This window comes from Rhipicephalus microplus, chromosome 4, assembly GCF_043290135.1.
Source record: "Rhipicephalus microplus isolate Deutch F79 chromosome 4, USDA_Rmic, whole genome shotgun sequence".
Taxonomy (NCBI): Eukaryota; Metazoa; Arthropoda; class Arachnida; order Ixodida; family Ixodidae; genus Rhipicephalus; species Rhipicephalus microplus.
Window position 1 is genome coordinate 64,518,536 of NC_134703.1, and position 15,930 is coordinate 64,534,465.

The following is a 15,930-nucleotide window of genomic DNA, read 5'->3' on the forward strand; positions in this document are numbered from 1 at the left end:
GCCACATGTGAAAGTACGCTGGACTGAAAGACACGGTCTGCCTGCTCCCTGCCCGTAAGAAGATGCACACGTAGAAAATAAACTGCGAGTGAGTATACCGATTATTGACGCCTCGTAATCGCTACACCGAGAAATCCTTGAACCTCAACATTTGAGTGCTGTCAGATACACACGATTTAATTCTCACTAATCAAATAACGATAGCAGACACACGTGCCTACTCTGCGTTCAGAAAGAGGAAGGGGTGGTAAAGAAAGGAAAATTAGGTTGTTGAAGTAGTAAGATAGGATAAACTGAAACCCTAAACATGCAAAAACTTATTTATAGACTCTTGTCTAGTTCTGCCTCATGCAAAAACTCTAAATCAATGAATACAGAAGTAGAAAAGAAGGGACGCAAAAGATGTGTGAAAGCAAAGATGTAATTAACAATAATTAAAGAAAAAACGGAGAACAAAAATTCAGGTTGTGACACTACGCTGTGGCTGAGGGAGGTGTAAAAGGACGCCAAAAGTGCTCTCTCTCTCTTGGCTGCAATAGAGGTCATGTCAAAGGACCGCCATGACATGGCTCACTACCAGCTGGCAGGCCGTAAACCAAGCCGGCTTTCCTCCTTTCCTTCTGGCACACGGAAGTAAACAAAGCAGCTCCAGTCAAGCGTTCACGAATGACCGCATATAAATGTCTACATCGTGGTTACCATCGGCGTTGAAGGGCATAATCGAAGAAGCACCATAGCGAAGGCCGGCTGTAAGTCAATGTCACTGCACTTTAGTGACTCTTTCCTCCCAGGTGTGGCGAGCTGACAGTGAACGACCTCACATACCAACTCATCCAGACATTCCGGCTGTTGGTGGCGGGGCTCTAGACCAGCCTTACGCGACATCAAGGTGGTGTGTAAAAAGAAGAAAAAGAACAAACAAACTGTCACCGTATAGACGAATACATCGACTGAGAAGAACAAGAAGATAGCTTCTGCCGTCGAGTCGTCTTAGGCGACTGCATAAGTAACTCTGGGAGATCATAGGCACGATGTAGCCTACAGCACTGCAACACTTTGACAGATTACACATCAATGAAGAAAACAACGAGAAAAGACAACAAAACATGTCACTAAGCTTGAACGGAATCACATATTATTTGTGAAGAAAAGGAACCAACTTTTCCTACCGGTGACAACGCAAAAATGTTTCTTTTATTTTCTATCAGTCTGTGTCTCACAATTCAACCACCAGACCAAAGTTTAAGCAGTTGCTCAACGTCCTGTCCCTTTGAACTGGTGGCTGTGTTCATACTTGTAAAGATTGTCTCTCGAAAAGCAAATAATGCGAATTTCGTAGGCACCATATCCATGCGTAAGTAATATGTGGTACGTACTTTTACATAGATACCAGATTCTAGAGACTGTAGTGTTTCTTACGCTGCGCTGAAAATGCGATGCTATGCCCGAAAAAGATTGTCGACAGAAGACTATCGTCTTTCGACGACATTTGCAGTGAAGCACGTCGGTACGCAGCTAGTTTTCTCCTCCTGCTTTCTTTCCTTGAGATCACAATTCTCTTTCAACAAGTTTGACCTCTCCCCATTACAATACTGAAAGAGCTTGACGACGTGAACAAAAAAGAAAATCAACTGATGTAATGTCATGTCCTCGTATTGGGTTCTAATTATTAACCATGGAGTTTGAGCACGACCAGGTACTTACAATGCTCTTCAGCAACGCATAACACTAACTTGAAAATGCCTCACCATTCCGTAGCCGTTTTATTTTTAAGCAATCACACTGAACAAAAGCGCCTAGTCATCGGCGCTACACCATTTGCGAATGAGCCCCTGCACGCAACTAATGAGAAGGCTTTCTTTTGGTACATACTCTTTTCTACAGAGCCTCAATATTTTGTCTCTTGCTATTGTGTCGTAATGTACAGGATGCATATATATATATATATATATAAATATAAATATATATATATATATATATATATATATATATATATATATATATATATATATATATATATATATATATATATATGCGTGTGTGTGTGTGAATGTTTGTGTCAGTGTAGCCTTTTATTTCTCTTTCTTGAGTTCTTTCCAGGTTTATATTTGCTATTTTTACCCCTGGCCAGAAATCGGCTCTGGGGGTGTCCTTCACAAAGTCGTATTGAGTGATGTACCATAGCAGAAAGTAGCCGGTAGAGTGATTGGGCATGGTTCAATAAAAAAAGGATAAGGATATAGTTATCTTGCATACCTTAAGAAAAAAAAATGGGTCGGTTCCTTCTCGTAACTTTCGTCTCGAGGCATCGTTAACTATTCTTTTAATTAAACTAGATTTTTACCCAGAGTGAGTTCGATGATGGCTGCGCGGAAATACAGTGCAATGAATAAGAAAGCCAGGATTACACATGAGGGTTTCTTAGAACAATTGGCTCTCTTTTTTGTGTACTTTGTTTCACTCAATCAGGTTCCTATGGGAGCGAAACGATTTCTTTCCTTTTATTCAGCGCACCCTGGCCGAGTCGCTTCATTTTCGCCGCGAACGCTATGAGTTGGTCGGGGATCAGTAGGTGCGCCATTCTAGGCACAGTTACTTGTGCCGAATAAGAGAGCTACCTCTGTTAAAGTCTTCGATGGAGGACGTAAATTGCGCTCTTTTGTTCAAGAGCATGGTAGAGTTCTCGAAGCTTCGCTAATGATGGCTGCAATTAAACTGGCTCCTACCTTTGAAAAATTTTCTTTCTCCACCAAATAGGACCACCGAAGACACCTACCTCTCAGGGCGCGGTAGCAAAATGAAAAGGTTTAGAATTACTGGCTATGTGGTAGCCCAAGCTTCTTTCGTTTTGCTTTCATTAACGATGTGTGGCTCCTTGATTGAAGACGACAGTCTTTCTTGGGGACCTTCGACGGAAAAATTTTGGTCTGTCTGTTTATACATTTGTCTGTTTGTCCGCCTTTAACGATACCTCAAACGACACCGAATGGCCAACCCTATCCGCAGCACCCACCAATATAGCTCAAGGTTTAGCGTTGATAGTTGTGCAATTGTGAATTAAAAAGCAATTATTGCGCATATCTGAGGCACCATGAACAGATCGATGTTTTGTGTGTCCGCTTTTATACTAGAAGAGGCACACACAAGTAACTCTAAGGACTGTAGCGTTTATCGCGCAGCTCTAACAGTGCAACGCGATTACGACGACACGGTGGTGGCACCTGCCCGTCGCTTTGCGTTCTACACCTTCTCACCTGCGAGACTGGCGCGCATCTTCTTCGCGGGGGCGCGCGCCTTCGTTTTCGAAGAGAACTGCCGGATGACGCTCGTGTTAGCGTGCCTTGATGCGCTCGTTCGCCTCCGCTACACGCTCGAGGCACTCTAACGCAGCACCTCCAGAATACCATTCACCGATTTTCTTGTACAGAACATCAAATAAACATTTTGTTCACTCTCTCCAGACACATGACTATCGTCTTTCGACGACATTTGCTGTGTACCATACATATTCTGGCCAATTTTGTTTAGGACCCTATCCTGTTATCTTTTATTGTTACAATAAGACAGCACTGGGGAAATCGACATTGAAGAAAAGTGCATGCGGCGATTGAAAGTTGCTTGTTAGCGTATACATGCAGATGAATGTTTGCAAACGCTTCGTAAATTATGCCTATTCGTAGAATTTCAGGAAACCGAACATGCGTTGAAGCAAAGGCTTACACAAACGGGCTACCATCTACAAAACTCGAATTAGCGTCTCCTTGTGATGTCCTTTTTCATTTACGAATTCATATTTTTAGTAACGTGTAAGCCCTGCGATCGTTGGAGTCATATATACAAAAGAACGTGTAATGTTGAATAAATATCATCAATATATCTTGTGCACGGTATTTATTATTGTTTCTTCTAGCATGTCTGCCTCACCTTGCTTTGGAGCGCAGGGCAGCAAAAGAGATATTTACGTACGGATTACGTTGCCATAGAAGACTGATGGTCCAGTTAATGTGTTGTTTTGTTTCCAGTAAATATATCTGTTTAATTAACATTTACTTATCTACACTTCTAGTTTATCACTGATTCTTATTTGTTTACTGCTCATCTACTTTAGCAACTTATTTTATTAAAAAAAATTCTGAATGAGTCCTGCTCACTCCCAAAATTTGGAGATCACCTTTACGTGGCGCCATCTCTCGGCGTCAGCGATCGTGTCCTACCATAACTGAGTGGAAAAGAGACGAAAAAGGTAATATATTTTGAACTAAGCTAGTTACAAAACTAGCATATCCACGGAGTGTTTATGAGTGGAGCGAAGCGTGCGTTCCTCTCATCAGATGCCCATCCGTGTGTGCATAGGTACGTCCATGCATCCGTCCGTCCGTCCTCTTCCTGTGCGTCTGTCTGTCTATCTCTCTGTCCATCCATCCATACATCAACTATGTAAAATCGTCACCTATAAGAAAAGCACAAACACCATCTAGTGATATTATTTCCAAGACATTTGCACACAACGTCATCTATTGTAACATAAGAAAGACGCTGGTAGGTACAACGGAGGAACAAGGGATTGCCCTGGACAATAAGGGTCTTGGCCTCCAAAACGACCCCCGGATCTCTACTGCAGGTACTTAGTGGAATATATTGGTAAAATGTCAGCATCGTACTACTAAGCGTATCGCTTCGCAGGATAGTTGAACACTACTCATTGGAAATAGATTGGGCCCAATTGTAAGTGTTAAACACTCTGGGTAGCAATGCGCTTTGTAATGCTGCACTCAAATTTCACCAAAGTGTTCGAGTAAGTGTTTGCTATAGAGATCCAGGAGTCCCTATAAAAACTAGTTTATTTCAAGAGATATGATATTTTTCGCCTATTCCTCATTCACTTATTGGAGGCTGCCGCTATCCCCGTTGAGGAATGGCGCTAAGCGCAGATGTCCCCAAATCTTAGTCATAAGTAACAACTATGCATTTCATGCAAATCCATTGATAAATATACGAAATAAAAGAAGATAATGTAATTAGGCCTCGCACAAAGGTCGGGTAGCGAATTGATACTAAAAGAAAACAACTGCAACAAAACGAACAGCCCGAAATGTGGTAACAAATGGAGATGAAAACCAATAGTCAGTCGGCCACTCCCAAAGGGCCAATAAAGCACCTAAAGCACAAGCACAGGGGTGGCTGAATAAGAAATTATCAAACTCATTTGTCTGAGAGTCGAATGGGTGACGATGATCACCGGAAGGGAGAACTTCTGCGGGTTCACCCATTTGAGAGTGATGTGCTTCAGAATGTTACAAAAAATGACCGGCAGTTAAGCACGGAGAAGACGCCCCACTCACAGGGATGTTTTCTAGACGCTTATTTAACTGACATCGTGCGCAACTGTTACTCACCGTTTGCCGTCGCTTTCCCATTCGTCGTTCTCGTTTGTTTTAATATTTACGCTTATACTGAACCTGACTGGTCCACACGCACCGACGCTCTGCCAATGTGCGTGTAATCTCCTGCTCCTCTAAACGAGTGCCTTGTTTCTTTTGTAACATAAAGCTCCGCCGCGGTGGTCTAATGGCTAAGGTACTCGGCTGCTGACACGCAGGTCGCGGGATCGAATCCCGGCTGTGGCGGCTGCATTTCCGATGGAGGTAGAAATGTTGTAGGCCCGTGTGCTCAGATTTGGGTGCACGTTAAAGAACCCCAGGTGGTCAAAATTTCTGGAGCCCTCCACCACGACGCCTCTCATATTCATATGGTGGTTTTGCGACGTCGAACCCTCCGTATCAATCAAACCTATCAATTGTAACCTTAAAGACTGTATGAAAATTAAATCTCTCTGGCCTTCGAACCTGCGGTCCTAACGCTACATTACTTCTTCCCAAAACGCAGTGATATAATAGAATATGACTTCATGGTTTCTTTTGAGCAAAGAGATTTCATATTTCTTTTTAATCAATGTTTTTTGATGCTAAGCTTGTTTAATGTCACTTCTAGCTCAGCTGTTTCTCGATTCAAAGCCTATCTACATAGTTCCAGGTTTATTTTTGATTGGCATTATTTTCGGCACACGTAAACTGCTTTATAAGCATCGGAGCACCTATACTTTTTTCTCGTCCTTTAATCTCATCAGCTTGATGAAAGTGGGTCAATACGACTGCTAACTTCAATATCTAACACTAATAAAAGAGATAGTATAGTAGCGGTGGGCTGTTTGTGGAATGTCGCATACGTGGTTTATAGTAAGTCACTTCAAAATAAGAGCCACAAGTCCGGGTAAGTACAACCTCTCCCCCCCCCCCTCCCATGCTCTCTTTATTTTGTGTGTGTGTGTGTGTGTGTGTGTGTTTCGAAAAATTTCGATAATGAAAGGTTAGCAATGTGCCTAAAGATTTATCTTTGTTTCTTGCGCTATTTCCTTTCCCGGTTACAGAACTTCAGCAAGAGAAATATGATTCATAATATTACCATTTTCAACAATGAGCTTTATTTTACTGCAAAGTGCTGGAACTGCAGCGCAGTCGCATTTTTTGAACCATGCTGCACCAAGCGTGCTCTTAACTATATTGTCTTCTTAACTTAGGACAACCAGAAATTATTCAACGCCCTTTCGAAAGTGCCGGCATGCCGGATACACGAAAACATCTCAGAAGCAGCGATTTCGGATTCTCGCAATGTTTGGCTGTCTTGTCTTAGCCAACGCCATTTAAGCGGGACCACAAGTCTGCTCAAACCACGGATTTGCACAGCATGATGTATGTGAAGAAGTCGGATACGAGGACCCACTTAGGCCAACAAATATGATGAAGAAATCCTCATCGATTGATTGATATGTGGGGTTTAACGTCCAAAAACCACCATATGATTATGAGAGACGCCGTAGTGGAGGGCTCCGGAAATTTTGACCACCTGGGGTTCTTTAACGTGCGCCCAAATCTGAGCACACGGGCCTACAACATTTCCGCCTTCATCGGAAATGCAGCCGCCGCAGCCGGGATTCGATCCCGCGACCTGCGGGTCAGCAGCCGAGTACCCTAGCTACTAGACCACTGCGGCGGGGCAGAAATCCTCATCGACAAACATAAATTAACCACCCTGCCGCGGTGGTCTAGTGGCCAAGGTACTTGGCTGCTGACCCGCAGGTCGCGGTTTCGAATCCCGGCTGCGGCGGCTGCATTTCATATGGAGGCGGAAACGTTGTAGGCCCGTGTGCTCAGATTTGGATGCACGTTAAAGAACCCCAGGTGGTCGAAATTTCCGGAGCTCTTCACTACGGCGTCTCTCATAATAATAAGGTGGTTTTGGGACGTTAAACTGCACATATTGATCAAGCATAAATTAACCTGCTTCTTTTCATTTCCTTCGACTTCTTTCACCCTCTTTAATTATTATCATATCTCTTGCCTACTCGAATTGCTTATACTTCAATGCATGTTCATGCATGTGCTGGCCAACCTATTTAATCAGCTTTTGTAAAAGCTGGGCCAAGCCACACTGTCGTGCATCAAACCCGCTTTCAGTGCTCCGCTGAACGGATGAGCAGCGAGCAGCGTCACCGACGCACGTCACAAAGTCAATGAAAAGTTGCGTGAAGTGATGGGGCTGGTTTACGCGAGGCACGAACTTGTAGGTCATCGACTCAGTTATTTATTATACTTTTTATAGTTCATTATTGAGAAAAAGCATTTTTCATACTATACCACTTTTGTGCCGTAATGAGGAAAGTTAAGTATTCTCTAGAAGATGATTATTTTCAAAAAGTTACTTATTTAAAAGAAGGCAGTTTAACTGTATTTGAAAAAAAAGGATATATCTTCCTTGATTTGTGTATTGCTGGATGAAATGCACATTATTTAAACTTTGCACATCGTGTTTATAGCTAGTGCGAAACAGCAATATAAGAGAAACGGCAATTGGGCTCCCGCTTGGGGTATTCTGCGTGATTCACAAGTGTCGCTAATTTCCATGAGCGAGTGGTGCTACTAGTTTTTCGCTGAAATGCCTGGTATTTGTTTTCCTTATTATTTGGGACGAGGTATCAGCACCGCACCCAAAGATGTGAGCGGCTTTTATCTTAAATAGGTGACCGAAATAAATATCGCAAAAAATACACTCTTCTTGCCTGTATATATTGCTCTAAATATTGACCGCGGAAATAGTAGTATTTAAATGCAGAGTGGTTCGAAAGAGAATAAAACAAATTGAAAACATATGCCATGGTCTGCCAGCCAAATGACATTACCGCTACTTTATGAAATGCCTTTTTAATTATATTTATATTTTACTCCAGTTTTCTTTTACACAAGAATTTCTACGCTTTTTAGTCTGAATTTCAGTGTTGAAATCAGGTTCTGTGCGTGTGTGATTTCATGAAATTAACCTGATAGCGGTGGCACTGGTTCCTATAATTTCGTTTTCTAACTTGAGTAGAGATTGAGGAAAACTGTTGAGGCTTAATTAAAATGTAAACCCAATTACATCCGTTATACTTAGTGCCTTATACTCATCGTCATCGCAGGAAAAATTGAAGAGCGAACGAAAAAAAAAAGAAGGAAGAAAGTGGTTGAAGGAATAATAACCTGTAAATAAATGACCAGGGTGACGTTCTATCTGCATAGTAAATAGAAGCGTACGAGCAATCTTTTTTTCAAAATCTAGGCTCACTCTCCGTAGCTATAATTACGGGGAGCAATAAGAACGTTCGCCCTCGACTCCCCAAGCACTTGGGAAGTCGAGGACGCAAATACCTTCCTGCTTCCGGCGAGCCACTCCACTGCACTTGGTGTTGATTTTGTTACCTCTACTTTTGATGCTCAGGCTCACTGAATAATATTTCTTTCATCACTAGGCTGGCTTTCATAGAAGAAATATGTCTCAGGAGTCTTGTAAACTGATGCCATGGCTGAGCCTATGCATGCAGGTATGACGCGGAATTGCACATTTAGAAAGGGACTGTTTAATGGATTACACAAAGTATAGCGTTGTGGTGCCGATGTCGCATTTCACTCCATCTTTCAGTCTATAGTCTAATCACGCTTTTGAATGACGAAACGAGAAATCCGATATATATTCTTGTAAATTGCAATAGAAACAATAATCATAAGCTGTTGTTATCTTAGGTACGTTAGTAAAAGATCGTAGGGGTGAACGAGGTTCGCCGTTGAGAAACAAAAAAAAAACAAATTTAAACCTTCCTGGCTTTCGTCCCCGATGCACAGGTTCGCAATATCGTAAATTGATCATCGCACGATGCACTGCCTTGATATGATTTTCCTGTATTCGTTCAAGAAAAAATACTCAGTTATTTTTTCCTTCTGCAGCTAAGGCGGTAGCCAGAACTTTAGGAACGTGTTGGCAGCTCTCATGTTTGGGAAAGCTTGCCATGCCAACATCCAACTTATCATCCACTTGTCAAAAGACTTTAGTCACCGTTTTACGTGGTCAGTTGAAACAATCACGCAAAACAGGCGCATAAATGTAGAGAAAACACGGCGTCAACATGGGGCAGGGCTTTGAAATGCTTGAGTGCTCCATACACCTATAGACTAAACAGGTGTGCCTCTTTGATACGGAAGGTAGTACAATCAAAGCAAAATTTAACAGCCCAAGTGTGATTTGTGTGCTTGTGACTGTAAGCGTACTTATGTTTTCACCAATGTGAACGCTTTCGACGATTACGTTATATTTTCCGTGCCTGCGTAAGTGCGTTTTAAAACTATATTCATCTAGCTTGGCAAGAGCGTCAAGGTCCGTGCTACCTATATAGACGAAACGTATACGGCAACAACAATGGAGAAAACGGAAACAACTAGAAAATATTCTACAAGCAACTATAATAAACTTCTACCTCGATTCTTTGCGACAACATTAATAAAGCGTTTTACGCTTTAGAATGTTCGCAATTCAGAGCAGTTTAAGTGGCGGGTTTAGCCTCAAAACCATAACTAGATTACTGTTGTGTTGTTATAAGAAATCTTTGCATGAACTTTTCATTTTCATGTCTGGGTCTGAATAAAAAAGGTTTGTCCTACAAGAGCAGCAGTAAGTAGTAGTAGGATGACTAGAGGAATGTTTCAGCTTAGTTTGAAAGATTAGTTTTAAAAAATCAGGCATTTCAATGTCTATCCACGTCAACTTCTGAGGTTTCTTTTTTGCAATATGCGCATGTTCTCTGTTCAGCCATTCTACGTATGTCTTGAAGTCATTACCCTATTTTCAGTAGTGTAGTTATCATATGGCTTCATGATCAATGCTTGGAATGTGGCTTATGGAGAAATTCAGAGTGAATAAATGATTTGTAAAAAACAACATAACAGAAAGTGTCTTCATTGGTTTTGGCGCTTATCTTTTGCCAGTAATTTCAATCGCGGTCATTATCGCCTTCCATTGATAGAAGAGTAAAAACATAAACAAAAAAGACTCTCACCGTCCACATCTCCCAAGTATTTTCGCCGCAATACATATCACCCCTATGGAGGTAATTACAGACTGTACCTAACGCGAGCAGAGAGAAGCCACTAATTACAACTTTCGCGCCTCGAACATCCGTTGATCCTGGGCACGCATCTTGGGCACAGGAAAAAAAAAAGAGCTGAGGTATCTATGTTGCAGAGAAACGAAATGTCGTATGCAGGCAAATGATGGAGGAAACGTAGTTGTTCAATATTTTAACGCTCTTCTAGGGATCTGATCATCACATGCTCGCAAAAATGAGCTGTTTCCTTCGTCCCAGAGCTGTATCTTTACCAAGGGCGAGCCAATTACACTCTCTGTTGGATTCCCGGAGGTGGCACGCTGAAAAGTTCATTAATTGCAGTGATTTCCTACCTGTGTTGCTACAGTAACAAATAATATAGATGAATATATTTTTCCATATTATCGGGCATGCGAAGCGGTATCAAAACTGTTGCTCGCATTATTTGTCTGAAAAAAAAATTCCTTTGATGAATCTGTCTTCTGAGTACACGGGTGGTATGCAGGCTTTGTACCTCGTACCTATTTCTGAGTTTTTCGCTTTCGTTGGGTGTTGCATTCACAAAGGTGTACTCCTTTCGCATTGGTATGGCAGACACTCCTACATGCGACTACTGCGGAGATGAAGAGACCATCGAACACGTCCTGTGTAGCTGCGCTTGCTACGACACACAGCGATGCCAGCTACGGATGGTTCTGAATCGACTTGACCCCGGACCATTTTGTGTGCAGAAGATACTAGGACCTTGGGCATCTGCCTCAGTTGCGCAGAAAGCAACTAAAGCACTGCTACTTTACCTTAAGTCAACAAACCTGAGCGACCGCTTGTAAACTGTGTGTGCTCCCCGAGTGTGCTCGTGATTGTGTGTACCTTCTCATATTTCTGCAACCTCTTTTCTCCCCTTTATCCCTTCCCTAGTGCAGGGTAGCAAACCGGATGTGCGTCTGGTTAACCTCCCTGCCTTTCCTTGTATCTTTATCTCTCTCTCTCTCTCTCGCTTTCGTTGGTTGAGAATGGAGTGTATGAAGGTATCACTATTGCGAAACTACCAACCCCACTTTGACCGTTGGCTTCGTAGACCACACCACCGTTATCTACTAGGCTTTGTACATAAGAAAACTTGCATGTGTATTTTTGAAGCAAAATATATTATGAATAGGCGCAGACTTTCGAAATAAAAGAAACATTTGGTGGTGCATTGAATTAAGAAATGTGCGAGCACTCAGCTTTTTTTTTCGTGGCTGGGCGAATTTATAGGAGTCTGAATGCCTCTTTTGTAAGATGCTAGTAATTTTAATTTTCTTAGTAGAGAGGAACGTTGCCAGAGGAGGACTATACGTGTCCTGTGGTGGGATGGTAACGGGAGAATAATATTCACATGCCGAAGTATGTTTGTATACATACATATTGAGGCTTCACGGTAAGTGTGTTTGCGATGACACACTGCATATGGTATGCGGGACAATATTTATTTTAGTTTTCTTTATGATGAAAACCTCACTGACAGTGTTCACACAATATTCATATCGTAGATGTTGGAAAACATAAGATCACAATGAATTGTGGGAATTACACGAAACTAACATAGCTCCTTTTGATAGACAAGTTATAGAATCTGAAATTTTAGCGAATCAACTCGCGGTCACCGCAATTAGGTCTGCTAATGAAGAGTCTGTGTGTGTAAGCAATGAGCAGCTCACGCTTTTTAAGCAAGGCTAACTGCCTGAGAACTTCTGAACCTGATGGAATGACAAAAAATAATGCAATAGATAAAGAGTTAATTACATGACAGCTTCTGTTTTCGCCTTGTTTCTCTTAGGTGACAGTTTAGGCATGTTGGTAAGACAATAATGAAGCCTCGAGCCACAAGGTGAAGTAAAAGGAAAACACAAAACAAACAGAGAGATAATGTGGCTCCTTGCCCTCATTGCTAGTTTTGAAACAAAGACAAAAGGGGAGAGCTATATTTTTATCATACAAGCGCTTCTGTTTTTTTTAAGAAGAAGATTACCAAAGTGGCGTTTAACAGAATGATACGGGCATTCATAGTTTCTAATATTGTATACTTGGTAGCCTCCTCATTCGTTCATTCTAATTGGGGTGTCTCTTCCGCTGTACAAAATGGGTTGATTAAATTGGGGTGGCTTTTATTTCAAATATTTTTTTCCAACTATTCTATAAGTCATTAGTCATAAAATTCATGGAATCACTTTCTTTCTATGAATTTCCATTTATTTTAGCCCATATCTATGAAAGTGTATGAGCGATACATAAAAACACTCACCATCGCTTTCATTATTACACTAACAATGTCTTTGTCCTGGCATCGTGCGTGAAGAAGTTCATTGATTGTTGTCTCTTTCTATGCAAATCATACCTCGACTTGCATCACCACACCTTAGTGCGCAGCAACAAAGCACTGTCGAGACAGGTGTAGGCATACTGAGAGAGTTTTGTTACAGTCTCTCACTGCAGCCTTGCAATAAACATATCTCAACACAGGACAATGTGGTGGAGACGACTAACACACTGGAAATCTCCGCAGCACATTCAATGCCCACGTACGATCGCAGCACGTCGCTGTTGCTACATCCACTTTTCTGCGCCATCATGCCTGTAAGCGGCTGCTGCTATTTTCATGCGGCGCCGTTACGCAAATTCTTTAAGTGCAGCTGAGGCTTCATACAATTAAGCGTTCTTCGAGCAAGACAGCTGTGACATGTGTCACCCACATCGACAAAGGCGCGTGCTTAATGAGACTGCCGGTGCTAGCCCGGATGGCACAAATTGCTGCGTCATTTTGTGCAGATACGCATTTCTGTCGACAAGTAGCTGGGCAGATTGACCCGGAGCACTGACAGCGAGGTCACCCCCTCGAGAAGATCTGTCTTAGATGACACGCAAACAACGAGGCCTGGCCACTGCTACAATGGCGCTATACTTTTGAGCGCCTGAATCGCATCAACCGCTAGAGCACAGGCATGTGCGGTGGTGCTGCTTTATGGTTCACAGCAAGAGCACTAGAAGAAGTGGGTGCCATAGATATTGGCAGTGTTAAGCTTCGATGTTTATTCATTTCCGGGCGTCCTTGATCTCGCTTTCTGTAAATAAAGTTTGGCATGTCTTTGCGTTTGCTATAGAGCAGGGCTGCCAACGTTCTAGCATCGCTTACAACTTACATCATAATGCACCAAACTCATTTAAATTTTTTCCGATTTATTTGTTGTCAAATAACAGCAGCGCAATGAAAACTCCGGAAACCTTGCAGCCACCTGTTCGTAGAAAAAAGAAAATCATTTCACCTACTTACAACATTCATTACCACATGCAAACACGTTTAACGCCTCACAAAGATGTGTCTACTGTAGAATCGTAATCACTACCAGTAAAACGAGTATTCCCCACAGCACAGAGTGGACACTATCTCGCTCTAATGTCTACGACAATGTTTGCTGTCCAGGCTGCACTATATTTACTGCAAAAATAGGGGGACATTAGAGCACCGATGCATGTTGCACGTATCAAAGTTACGTATCTTTTAATTTATTGTTGTGCCCATTCAATAGTGAGGAGGAAGAAACAGACGCTGGCTGTTCTTCATGGTTGACTAATAGTGTTGTTGCAATCTTGTAATATATTTCATGTAAGCATTTTATTTATTCTTTTAAACAAACATAGCACTCATGTACTTTGCCAAAAGATCTTTATACCTTGCTGAACTCGATCATTTTTTTTTCAGTCAAATAGGCTGAAAATAAATTGTGTTGCAATGAACCCTTAACGTTTGTTGCATACCGACGCATCTCTAAATGTCAGAAGAGCCAATGAGGCAATTCAGGTAAAAAGTTGCTTTTGATTTTTACAAAATCAAAATATAATATGATAATATGAATGACTCTGCACGTCATGCATGTTTTATTTGCATGAACTGCAGCAAGCCTTCGTTACCCCACTTTCAATTCTACGCTGATCGGCAGTGAATGAGACTTGGGCCTGTGAGCCTTGATTTTTCGGAAATGTTCCGCCTTTACAAGTAGGCAGAAATAATCATAAAGCACACTGAAAATTAAAATTCATAAGGTCATTCGTAGCGATTATTACAAGACCTTCCAAACAAACGGACAACTGCTGATCTTCCTGTGCTCTCACTCGTTAAGTTTGTTTTAGTTTGATCTAGCAGAGACAGTTGTGAGTTGGTGCCAATTCTTTTTATTGCTCGGTACAATGTCAGAGTTTCTAAAAACACTACAGAGTCAAAAATGAACCTTTTGTCACACGTCAAAAACTTTTTTACTCACTTTGATACCTTCTTTTGTTGCTGTTCTACATCGGCATGATTAGGTTTCAGGAAAATTGCTTGCAAACTCGTCGTCACGCAATTTATTTTTTTTAATTCATCAAGTTTGATAATCTAATTCCGGATCATATAAGGATGGATGTACATTGAGCTTTCAGACCCTGTCTTGGCGCTCACTTTCAAGGATGTAATAAATGAAGACGTAAAAGTCAGCTGTCAGATGCTTGAGGAGAACAAAAAAAGAGGCAAGGATGGTCTCACCTCTGGCATTGCTTATTTTTTCCTGATCCCACGCGGTAAAAGTAAAGCACAAAAAAGTCTGCGCTTCAATCGAAATCATAAAAATCTGTAGAAAACAGTGTGCTTTGTGAACACTGATTCACAAAACTGTCGTTCATTCTTCTCGGTAAAGAAAAAAGTAGTGGCTTAGGTTATGTCAATTCAAGGATGATTGCCTAGATGTAAATAAATTTCAATCCTTCTTTTCTGAAGCGAAATTCTTTCTCTTGATTTCCTACGACATTTCTCTGACGGAAAAGTTTTTCGTCCAGCATCTTACCGTACTTTTCTTCAAGACGTGATGGAAACACTACCCATGTTGTTGCTGCTGGTACCTTCGGTGTACGTTAAAAAAAAAGCATTTAAAATATAATGCTTGAATGAGAGTAGGAATCGTCACATCCCCTCGTCGATCTATTTCGGTGATTGCAGATTACAGGTGAATCCACCGTGGTTGTCGTAAATGTATAGATGTACTGAATGCTGTCATAGCTCACAATATTACCTTCTTATTGTTTTTATCGCAACCGATTCACCGTAGAAGAAACATACATTTTTTTGCTTTTTTGTCCCTCCACCTTCTTCTTTTATGTGGGGCCAACGTTTATGACAGCCCAGAACGCCCTACAACGTAACAAAACGAACGGGTAGTTTTTCACTGAGGAAAATAAGTGGAAAGATAATAAGTGGAAATATAATAAGTGGAAAAGATAATAAGTGAGGAATAAGTGGAAAGGAGATGATATGTAGGATGTCCGTTAGGATTATTGTCTTTCGGTGCCTCGACCAAGAAGTAATAATTATTCTAACACAACCGGGAGAGCACAGAAAAAGTAACTAATCTATTCTTCTTAGTATAATGCAGCGCTGAGCCGAAATAGGTCGA